Source organism: Notothenia coriiceps, unplaced genomic scaffold, assembly GCF_000735185.1.
Source record: "Notothenia coriiceps isolate Sejong01 unplaced genomic scaffold, NC01 NC01_scaffold00000286, whole genome shotgun sequence".
In the NCBI taxonomy this organism is placed as follows: domain Eukaryota; kingdom Metazoa; phylum Chordata; class Actinopteri; order Perciformes; family Nototheniidae; genus Notothenia; species Notothenia coriiceps.
In genome coordinates, this window is record NW_011332987.1 from 239260 (window position 1) to 249159 (window position 9900).

Genomic DNA, 9900 nt, shown 5'->3' on the forward strand with positions numbered 1-9900 from the left:
GAAGTCGGACAAAGGGATAACACTGATTGGCTGTTCAGCTAGCGAATCAGTGCATGACGGCTATTTCACCTCATCGGTTTATAGAGCTCCTGTTCGTTCATGTTTTCAATGGACGAGAGTGAAAATGGAAAGAAAAACGCTATTTGTTGTTTGTTTATATCACGGAGTCTGTTCTTCTTCTCTGTCTTCCGGTTGTTCCGGTTGTTGCCTCTTTTGAATGATGAATACACACTACCGCCGCCTGCTGGTAAGGAGAGTTATTGCCACTCACGCATGCGCAGTTCATACGTGCTCGGCTCAGATTTGCGGTGTGTTCCAGTGCGCGAAGTCGGCAAATACGCAGGAGAGTCCGGCGACGCAACAGTCGGTGTCGGCGTCAGCGACTTCTCAGGTGACTGGCCGGTGTATCTGGGCCTTAAAACGACCCTGTACTAAGTGTAATGACGGGTTGACTTGTTTAAGGAGGTTAAAAGCTTTCTATTTATTTATTTTACATAGGCCATATATGTGGCAAGACCTCAAGCTTTGTTAAAAATGAAGGAGCAGTCAAAGGGCTCTTAACGTTTCAATTATTAATAGTGTTTTATGGTGCATGTTACTAAAAAAGATGACGATTAATCACATTTCCCCAAATTGCCTTAGTCAAGATGGGGGGCCCACTTTGCCTTGAGAAGTAGATGATTCATCAGACGACTAGCCTCGTTTGAGTCTGTAATAAATAACCTCTGCTGCCTCTGTTAAAATGCTCCTGGGGAATGAAACGTAATGTTTAAACAATCCCATTTTCTGAGATTATATTGTTTTATAAATAAACTTTGCCAAAATATATAAGAAGATGGATTTTTGCCAGTTTAACTAATTTGAGGAATGTTTTATGAGCTCAGTGGCATTTTAAGAATGTTCAAGGGCGTTTTCTCCTGTAATTCTTCTGAATTTCCAAACATGACATGGATTAATACACATTCTGGTTTCAGTGCATTAGACAGTCCATTTACTTTTTCCCTAGCTGCACTTTCTTGCGCCAACAAATGAGACTCAACTCTAAGAAGAACGGTATTGGTTTGATTGAAGCGTACCCTTTTTCTAGCAGACAACGGCAGTGTGTTTCAGTTAATGCTGTTGAATAATTACCCACCCTGGTGAACAGACTCAATAGCAACTGCCAATGTTTGCATTCAAATCATTTGCCAACCAATTACTCATTATGCTTGGACTTTAATCCGACGAGGTCTGGATGAAACGATCAATAAATTATTCTTCAGCCAGCTGAACTCACAGCACACTGGATACTTTTAAAAACAGTTCTGAAATGCCTTTGTTCACATCCAGCTACCTTAGTTCAGTCAGTGTGGCAGTAAATGTTCCTCTGTTAGCTGTTGAGTTGCGCTAACTGCAAGTGCTGTCATTCAGTGCTCTCTACATCCATAATAGACCATCTGTATTCAGGCGGTACAAGTGCACACAGGTACACACAAACACATACACAATCCCTGGCTCTTAAGAATGACACAAACTCTTCAATATTCCATGCCACTGTCAGAGGCCTGACTGAAACACCGTTGCTACAAATTACTTTAGAGAAAAGATAGAGTTTGAGAGTATAGTTATCCTCCCACTCTCCGTTGTAATGGCTTCCGATGCCTGATACATAGGAGCTGGGTAATGACATGCTAAATGCACACTGTGGAGACAAGGTAATGGATAAAATCTATTTTCCTTTTTCATACGTGCCGATTTGGAGTTGCCGGAGTTAACTTGTTCATCTATAAGCATCTATGGTTGGTGGAACTGACAGTAATGAGCACATCAATAAGAAAAGCTAAGATCTGCCCCCTCAGCCCCCCCCCTGATGAATCGAAGTCTTCAAAGACATCCCCATCTGGTTAAATTTATGGCTATAATATGGCTTTTTCTGGTTCCAACCAATATTGCTGAGTGGGTGCTTTGAACGCCTGTATATGAATGAAGAAATGAAAATATACGTGCAGTTCTGATACTACGGTTTAAAAATAATGATTGATTTCATTGCAGCTCTTGGAGAGATTTTGCAGGAAACTAAAGACCCCTTAGCTGCACGGAGGGATAGTCAGCTTGTTAGGTCCCTAAAGAAACTGCTTTTTTGTTGGGAAATGCTTTCTTGGCATGAGTCAAATGAAGAAGATCGATACCACCAATATCTCTGCGAGGTAACTATAAGGATAGAGCCATCCAAGCATATACATGGGGAAATGGATAGGTCCTACTTACACCACTAAAGCTCACTAATTAACACAATACATCTTGTTAATTGGTTAGCTTTCAAGGTGCACCCGGGTGGAATTTGTGACTTTATTATTAGTCTTTATGCTAAGATAAGCTGATTGGCCGCTGGCTGTAGCCTCATATTTACCATACAGACATGAGATGTTCATATCTAATTTTGGCATAAGGCTCATATGTGAATTAACCAATATCATGACAAATAAAGAACCTGTTATGTTTTATTCTTTCTTATTTTTATTGGAACCATAGAAATGCAATATAAAAAAATAACATTGGGAGGATCTTTTTTGCCTTTATTACCATTAGGGTCGAGTTTTAGGGGAAATGACACAATGTTGATAACAGGTTGGCTCATGAATCACATTTACTGTTATAGCCGGAAAAGTGTCAGTTCTACATAGACACATAGTGGCCATAAAATTGATTTGTTTGATCAAAGAGCCGGGTGTAAAATTGTCTGTCTGTCATATTTCACACATGTATAACTCCAGGCTGACTTTAGGGAAAGTGGCATTTCATTCCTCAATGCGCTGCCAATGGCAATTAAGTCATAGCAGTAATGAAATCTCAAGCTCAAAGTGAGGTTTTTGCGGTTGTATATGTCTGACTGGGTGCATTCATCCGCTCATGCACTCAGGCCAACTGTGGGCAGATCTGAGTGAAATTAATATCTAACCAGAGATGCCTCCAGTGAGCTCCGGCAGGGTCGGTGTCACCTGGAGAGGCATATGCAATCAGGCACACTGTAAAAGTGACATTTCACTTAAGCTCGCCGACCGTGCGCATGCACATCAGATGGCACCTGTCACAGCACTCAGCAGAAAGCAATATCACACATTCAACTCCGTCCTGATAAATGGATTAGTTCAGATTAGCTGGTGTCCACCACAGCGGATTCACAGAGGTTTAACCGGGCTACTAGATGCATGGAAACGTCTTCCATATGGTGATCTGGATCGTACACAGAGATGGCAAAAGTGCACACATCCTTTACTCAAGTAGAAGTACAGATACTCGTGTTTAAAAATACTCTGGTAAAAGTATAAGTACTGACTAAACTTCCTTACTCAAGTAAAAGTAAAGCAGTATGTGCTTCGAAATGTACTTAAGTAAAAAGTAACCATAACTACCAGTTGTTTTAGTAACTGACCTCCCTTTATATCAATAGAACAATAATGTCATTGTTAGCTAATGAATGTTTCGATGCTGAACAACGGCAAAATGACGACTTTTTCATTGGTCCCTCTTCTTTAGAGAAGACCAGGAGATGATGGATGCACGGATCGTGTTAAAATCAACAGGCACGCAATGACTCTAAATAGTAATGATCACGCCACTAAACACAGATTAAAACTAAACTAACAAACATGTTTTGAAAATGGAAGAAGTAGAAAGTAAAAAGTCGACAGAAAAATAAGTAGTGGAGTAAAGTACTGATACCAGAAAAATGTACTTAAGTACAGTAACGAAGTATTTGTACTCCACTACTTCCCACCTCTGATCGTACAGTGTGCACGACAGTTAGAGATTTGATTCCCATATGGTAAAGAAGCCTCATTAAGGATGTGAAATGTGTTTGTCTACTTTTAACCGCGACTAATAAATGATATCTGCTCCGTAAGTAAGCAACCTATAAATCTGGTCTATACTATGATGGAAGTTCCTTGTCTACAGGTGACATGCAGCGTCAGTTATCATCTCCGGTCTGTTATGCAAATGGGAAACTTATCTTCTTTTAGTTGTCCCCAGTTTAATAATGATACCAATTAAGGATTCAGGTCAGGTCGGTGATTGAGCTGTTGTTATCTCCATTGAGTAAACAAGGTTTCTTTCTTCTCATCCTTCAGCTTCATTAGCAAGCATAACACATGGCTGCATTTCGGCGCCCACAAAGGCGTGAATCTATAGCTCGGAGTGGACTCCAGCGCACACACAGATATATTCATGCGGAAACATAGGCACACAGGCAGACTTTAATCAGTATATATAATTAAAAAACACTTCAATCTAACTTAACTCCAGATGTATTTTTCCTTTTCAATTCAAACACAAAAGGGTTTGAAAGAGTCCCCCAGCCCTACCTGTACAATTTTGTAAAATGCTATTAAACTCAACGGGGTATGCCACTTACAGATAAACCATTTTCATGCTAAATAGGGTAAATATATTTGGTTGTGTTGTCTGACGCCCCTCCCGTTGCTCTCAACACAACACACTCTCGAATGTATGGCAACAAAAGACGTGAAATTAATAGTTTAGATTTCCTATTAACCTGGGCCCTCTAAAAAAACATATGAATGCAGTATCATAAGCGTTCTTGTTTGTGTTTAAAGTGTGAGTCGTATTGACCAATGACGTTTGAGCAGGCTTTGGTGACATGCAGTCCATTTTGGAATAGAATGCATTGACTGAAATGATATCTTGGAACCAGTGGGCTAGGGTTAGGGTTCTGATGACAGTTCTTCTTTTCATCGTAGCTTCTACTTCTGTTTTCTGTTAACTCCATTCTTGCGTTTCAAGTTGCTAGTTGGACTATAAACAGTTACCAGCATAGAAAAGAAGAAGCATTGGCTCAAATATCCATTACCCGGTTATCTTCTGCTGACTATACTGGAACCCAAGAAATATTGGCCCCGGTGAAACATTTTTCACCAGATAAATAGCCGATGGGCTCTGAGATTTCATGTCATATGATGTCAATGAGGAAACAAACAGATGGCATAAGAAAGTCTTGAAAAGCAAACACGGTGTCTTTCTTTGTCTGATGTATAAATAATTGGTTCGTTAACAAGCATAATTATTAGGAACAATGGAAAAGTACAACTAATTACAAAGAACGTGACAAGACTTAATTTGCATTTAAAGCTGTATACCTTTAACTCTCTCAACACTCAAACCTTAAACCACCCCAAAGGATCCTGCTGATTTTATTCAGATACAATTAGGAAAACCTGACATCCCTTCAATGGCACTCCTTGTCACAAACATAAAACAACAGACGTCCCTTCCTCTTTTATCATTCACCCCTCCCTCTCACTCTTCCTCTCTCTGTGTAAACTGGGAAGGCTTTTCATGCTTCATTAAGGCTGGCAGTGGGTTTCCATTTAAATCCATTACTTTATAAAGCTCAGTAATACACAGTGGTGATGATGTTCTCATAACCCCATTTAAGATTTCATTGCTGCTAAAATGAGATATGGTGTAATTCATAAGTAATGAGGACATTTGCACCCACTGTCGCACAAGTTTGGTGCCTCGCGCGATTCTCTATGCCGTTTGAATTGGAAAGTCGACAGGGATGCCCATTCAGAAACATCACTGTTCATTCTTAGCTAAAAGAGGACACCAATCCAACATATTGCCAATCAACTGCTGAGAAATATATCCTTATTAAAGCAGCACTAACTCCCAGAAATGAGCAGATGTAATATCCTGAATCCTTGGCAAGGCACAGAGGATATAAAGTCCATTTGTGCGTTTAAAGGCCCCATTGGCTCTGATAGAGCTTGCAGGCCGTAGCATTTATTAACACTGATAAACCTCTTAACTGAACACCCCCATCCCCTTTACCTCTTAATAATCATCCGAATTCCATTTGGCCACAATCAGCTGCGGTGATTTCTCTCCCTCTCTCTCTAAATTACGCCTCGTACATCATAATTTCCTCGAGCCTAAGCAGATGCTCCATGCAGAATGAGGTTAGGAAGGGTGTATCGTATTAGTCTAAATAATTGGTCTTAGCTTGTTTGAGCAGGCTCTCGCACTGATCTCGGACAGAGTAATAAAGTTGCGACCTCCCCCAATAGGATGCTGGCCATTCGGCGCCCTGCTCATGTGTAACACGTCATACATCATAAGAATAATTAAGTGGCAACGATGCAATGACAGTGCACCCCGGACCCCGGAACTCATAACTCATAAACTCTGTTATCGCCCTAATCTTGATTATAAATAACACACCCTCAGGTCCTGGACTGCTGAATTATTCATGTTATACTAATAGAGGTATTTAAAGGTATTTAATGTTTCCTTACGTGAATAATCTGCACCGTTTACCATGTAGGAAACATTTAAGAGCAAAGTACTCTAGGATGTGTGCAGACAGGCAGGAGCAGATGCGAACATAAGTATTTCTGTGCTCAGACAAACAGAGGAAGAAAACCAGGGCTGCTGTCAGGGAAAGACCCATCTTGGTGCTAAGCAGTGTTCGAAATGGGGGGGAGCCAGGGGAGCTTGGTATTTGTAATTGTTTTGCTTCACTAAACGTTATGAATGTCAAGGGGTAACAAAAAAACAGGACCCAAACGCAGAATGAAGAGGAGGAAAGTAAGTAAGTAATTAAATAAAGCTGATACAAAAAGGGGACCAGAACAAGCAAAGCAAGATAAAAAAACAAAAATAAAGAAAAAATGAATGAGTACAGACCGGAGGGCATTAGGAACAGGAGCAGCAACACAGGCAGGACCTCTGGGAAACAGACAGGAACAAAGACGACGAACCGACAAAGAACACAAGGAGAGACAGGCCTATTTGAAAACAAGACTAATCACAAAGACAAGACACATCTGAAGAGGGCAGTCAGAAACACAAGGGCAGCAGGTAAACACCATCATACAATCACAAAGGCGGGAAAACGAAAAGACAGGAAGTAAAACCAGAACAGACACAAAGAGAAAATACATTTCAAAATAAAACAGGAAACCTTAAGCACAAAAACTAAGATCATGACAATGAAGCTAAATTGTTAGTTACCACTTTTACTGTAGAAGAGGAACAGCAGCTATTAAGAATAGTCTATTTCCACAGCTCCTAATCAAGGTGTAGCTAGCTAGCTGATGTTAACATGAACATTTCAAATAGCCTATAGCCATTAAAGAGCAACTTCCAGGTTAAAGACTCCTGTGAATAAATGTGTAGGAAAATGATGAATACACTAGATTTTCAAAAAAATATACAGAAATATACACTACAGTGACATCTGGCGTCGTTTTTGTATTAAATGTTCACTTCCGCATAAAAAAGCCTCCCGACGTGACCTCCCGCGTGTGACGTAACAAAGGGGAAACAAGGGGGAGAGCGGCCGGTGTAACGTATTAATAAACATGGATCCCAATGCTAGTTTCGACACAGAAGAAGTTGAACATGAATATTCAAGTGCATATGACGGACCACAACCTTATAATTATGAGCCTGCTAGGCGTCCAAGTGACCAGGAGCAGCCAAGGATTAGAAGAAATAACGGCCATCGGAGAGAAATTGAGCTGTGGTGTGAGGAGAACCAGTGGAGAACTGGGTAGCTATCTTGGTGAGTGACCGGCGTTAGCTACAGAATGTTAGCTAACGTCACATCACAACATTGTAAAGTTAGCAATCATATATCAGGCTATAACTAAAGTAGTATTGATAATATAGTAACGTTACTGGCAGGACTGTTGATACTGATCCATAACAGAAACTAATGCGCAAGTATCAGCCGTGTCTCGCGTTACCTAATGCAACTCCACACTACGGTGCTGTGTACCGGAGGAGAGACGCGAGATACGGCTGATACTTGACGATCTGGCGGAGAAAGGTTGTGGAGCCTCCGTTGATATGTCGTTGTAAATGGCTTGATGGAAAGCAGGTGTGTAGTCGGGGAGGGTGCACAGCTGATTGCAGCAGGTGAGTGGAGGTTGAGCCGGGAGCCAGGAGTGACAGCCACCACGCACACACAAACAACACAGACAGGGGGAAACAAACAAACACAAAGGAGACGGCTGGAGCAGTACAGCCACCACAACGTTACCTAATGCAACTCCACACTACGTCTTAGGTGCCGTGTACCGGAGGGGAGAGAGAGAGAGCAGCGAGGGGGGGGGGAGAGAGGAAGTACATACCGGTTCCTGTACAGCTGTGAGAGATGGTGCTGCGGGAGTGGAGCACAACGACCGGGAACGAACGCTAGCTCCGGTCTTTACGTGACTCGAGTCCTGACAGGCCCCAGTATTGTTGCAACTGCAGCAAACACAATACTGCACCATGATAGAATGGTGAAATAGCATGTAAAACTACGGCGAAAATACGCCAGTTCCTTAAACCAACCGCCTCTCAGCCAACCGCAACCTACAACCCGCGGGCAGAGAGGCGAATGTTGTCCCCTGTGTGATGAATATGGACGACGGGTTCGAACGTAGAGCCTTTAAAAAAAGCGCCGTTAAGAGGCAGAGGCCAAAAAAAGCTACTCTCACTCTGAATCAGCTAGCCCTTTGTCTTCGTAAAAACATTCAAATCGCTGGCATTCACTATTTATTGTAATTTTCAAGCAAGTAAGCATACAATGTAGAAAAAAAAAACGCAAGAGGCCTTTTAAGTAATTCAGAGCANAAGGGTGACCTGCAGGACATTAGTTACACATGTAACATAAAAACAACAGAACAACAATAAGGATGACATACAACATAATGTACAGGGTACAGTTTACAAACTCTATTTACAGTGACAGGTACCATGAGTACCTAACTAAAAGCTTTCTTCCCTAAGACAGTCCTAGCACTTGGCACATTTAATAATGCTCTCTGATCTCTCGACGAATTGAAAGTACTTTTTGCCTGAGATCTCATGATGTTGGTGCTTTACAGTGAGTAACAACTGCATTTCTTTGAGCAGGGGGATGGTAGCATGTTGCGTGTTACGGCCGTCCGCACGGCAGCGTGCGTTGAATCTTCAACGCTTCTGCCCATTCACTTTGAATGGGGTGACGTCACACTTCGCCGAACTGCATTGTGGGAGCGTCGCTTCGCTTTGCACGCGTTGCTCGCTTCAAAAGTTGAGCAATGTTCAACTTTTGAAGCTTCGACGGAAGCGTTAGCCAATCAAATCATATGCCAGTACAAGCTCTAGCCAATCAAACGGTGTGCTTGTGTTTCCGGGGCGGGAGATTTATGTGCTTGGTTGTTGTTCAAGTTTCAGACACGCCCGCCGGCAAGCTTCAACGCATGCCGCCGTGTGGAGGCTGCGTTACTGTGGTTCACTATGACAGCCATGCCCTAGCCTAGCACAACATTCATTTAAAGCACAAAGTAAGCTTTGTCCATTTGTTTTCTGGTAGTGGATGTATGAGGGTGGGTGTGCACGGATCTGGACTAGATGAATACAGAACAAGTGTGCATTTCCCAGCCAGGTGGAATCAGCCATTGTCTTCTTTAAATGACAGATGAGCTCGGAGACAATCTACATACATCATATTTTGCTCGACTGATCAGGAGAAAGAGTAGGAAAAAGACAGAGAAATCCCTATAGCGCAGGATTTTTGGACTTAATAATTTCACGAGAGGCTGAACACTGAGAATTACACCAGACAGACACAAGAGCCTGCTTATTTTTCAGCACCAGTTGTATGGTATTTCTGATCAGGCTCCCTGACGGCTTTTTCTGTTGAAATACATCACTAGGTCAGGAACACAAGCAGCTTGCTACTCCCTCCATTTTGTCCAATCTGTTTAACTTGGCGCATTACAAACACAATCAGCAGACCCTGGCATGGTGTGCGCAAGACACTCGTGAAACAAATACCACAGAAACCTGTGTTTTTACACCAAGTGTTTGTTCATTTCATGTGTCAAATTATTCATTTGGAAATGTTGGAACTCCTCTCTAATC